Source organism: Pinus tabuliformis, chromosome 1_1, assembly GCF_031772625.1.
Source record: "Pinus tabuliformis cultivar Carrire ecotype Pingquan chromosome 1_1, CPIR1, whole genome shotgun sequence".
Classification (NCBI taxonomy): domain Eukaryota; kingdom Viridiplantae; phylum Streptophyta; class Pinopsida; order Pinales; family Pinaceae; genus Pinus; species Pinus tabuliformis.
In genome coordinates this window covers 917,662,928-917,665,470 of record NC_142297.1, presented here as the reverse complement: position 1 = coordinate 917,665,470, position 2,543 = coordinate 917,662,928, and the positions used below count along the sequence as shown (strand labels likewise).

The 2,543-nt window shown below is 34.9% G+C and overlaps 1 pseudogene; it reads left to right on the top strand.

Moving 5' to 3' along the window:
* The first annotated feature begins 206 nt into the window (after positions 1–206).
* Positions 207–1,538, top strand: LOC149217390 (pathogenesis-related 5 protein Cup a 3 pseudogene; annotated as a pseudogene).
* The last annotated feature ends 1,005 nt before the right edge of the window (positions 1,539–2,543 follow it).

Genomic DNA, 2,543 nt, shown 5'->3' with positions numbered 1-2,543 from the left:
AAAAGAGACGAGTAAACTCGAGTTGTTGGTCTTTACTGAAATTGCATTCCATATACACAACCAAATTATATCCTTCGACGAAAACAAATTACAGATAACACCTTTGAAAATCCAAAAGGAATTCAATATACAACCAAATTCCATCCTTGGACGAAAACAAATTACGAATAAACAGCTTTGAAAAAAAAAAAAAAAGGAAATAACACATGGGTAGCAGCGCCTATTATGGACCGGGTAATCACGTGGCCATACTTTCTGAGTTACTGATTTTGGTAGAAGTCTTAGTTACTGATTTTGGTAGAAGTCGGGAGTTTATATCGATGTTTGGGATTAAAAAAAGGGATAAATTTGAACCCTAATACTGTTGCTATTATATTTCAAATCTCTTCCTATTCATTAAATTTTATGGCCAAAAGAGGATACGCAAGTAATTTTCTAAGAGGATTAGCTTACTTTGTGGCTTGGTTTACTGTAGTTCTAGAATTTTCCACACTGCGTGCCAAGAAAAGATAATAATCTTATTTGAAATTCATCCGTGTTTCATATGCTACTACCAAGTTTGTGGATCACTAATACGTTGTCTATATATATTGCGTGTGACTCGCCTGTGCTATCTGTGCATAAAAACTAAGCAAGGTCATTTGCAATTGATTGCGTTGTCTTTGAGTAGTGTTTGTTGATTGTATTGTGTTGTACTAGTGTTTAACTTGCTTCCTGGTCTTAGCAATGGGGGGGAGAACAATGATATTTATGTTTCAACTGTAGCAACTCTAGCTTGAGGGTTACTGGTTTATCTTTAAGGTGGTACTCCCCCAATTCAAATCTACTCTATTTTATGAGAATTACATTAACGAGCGATGTGTATATCTTACTATGTCATCAATAAATGTGTGTTTGCTTTCCCAACTGCAAGAGTTGAAGCTGCAACATTTGTGATCTAGAATAAGTGTTCGTTCACTGTGTGGGCAGTGGGAATTCTTGTAGGTGGCAGTCAAGCGCTCACACAGGGCCAATCATGGAGTGTTGACGTGCCCGCAGGGACAAGCGCAGGCAGATTTTGGGGATGTACGGGCTGCTCCTTCGACGCCTCTAATAAAGGCAGCTGCAACACTGGTGACTGTGGCGACTTGCTCATCTGTTAGTCCGTTTGATGGCCTCCTGCAACGCTGGCTGAACATACTCTGAATGGGGCCAACGGTCGAGACACATATGAAATCTCACTTATTGATGGATTTAGTCTTCCTCTCTCCATAACTCCCTCGGACACTAGCTGCCCAACAGTTGACTACAGCAGCAACATAACTGCGAGTTGCCCTACAGAATTGAAAGTGGTCGATGGATGTGATAGTGCTTGTGCTGCCCTTAATACTCCCCAATACTGCTGCACGGGGACCTACGCAACCAACTGCCCTCCCACCAACTATTCCATGTTTTTCAAGGGGCAGTGCCCACAGGCTTATAGCTATGCCAAAGATGATAATACTAGCACCTTCACTTGCCCTTCTTGTACTAATTACAACTTAGCCTTCTGCCCTTAATATTATATGAAAGTATCCATCCGATCCAAATTAGGTAAATATATTTATTCTCCGTAGTATCATATTCATAATAAGGATACTTTAGTATTGACACAACGAGTCTTATGAAATAGGAGGGGCGTGGAATTCAATTGTGATTGAAAGATTATGAGCCTTCGCTGAATCTTACAAGTGGCAAATTTGGACTTCCCTTATACAGTATGTCATCATATTCAAAATTATAATAATACCGCTGCCTTCACATGCATGCATGTTTCAGGTAGTATGCTTATGTTGATACAGTTGAGATTGATTGACGTTAACATGACCATAATTGATTATGATGTTGCAATTAATGTTTTGTTATGGCATTCATATAATCTTCCGAACTCTTTAATATGCAAGTTCCAAGACAGCGTTGCAGATTAAGACGCGAAAATGTTAAGTTAATTATGATTTTGAGTTAAAGCTTATGTTATAGTTTTTCTTATTCATTATTATATTATTAATAAAGTAACCAGTTTTTCATATTCATTATTATTAATAAAGTAATTATATTATATTATTAATAAACTAATTATATTAGTTTTGCATATTCATTATCATTAATAAAGTAATTTAAGCTTGGTAGGATTACATTTTCATCATGTTCATTATATCACCCTAATTGAAGTGAAAATTGAATGTGTCAATTTACATCAAGCTAGTGTTTTAATAGAACACCCAATCCCCTATCAAAGACTTAGTGGACAATAAAGTAACTATATTATTATTAATTATATAACTGTATAAATTAAATGGTTAGTAAATATTACTATATTAAAATTTGATAATGGAGATTCAGTCCATCCATTTTATAATAGAAAATTTTAATTCATAAATAGTTACAATATTATGTACCAATATCATATATTATCAATATGACATGTTAATTAATTGGGAAATTGATTTTAACATTTGATTTGTGTAAACTAATAAAAATGTTTTAAAATGTTTTATGAAAGTTAAATTTCTACCATTTACTTG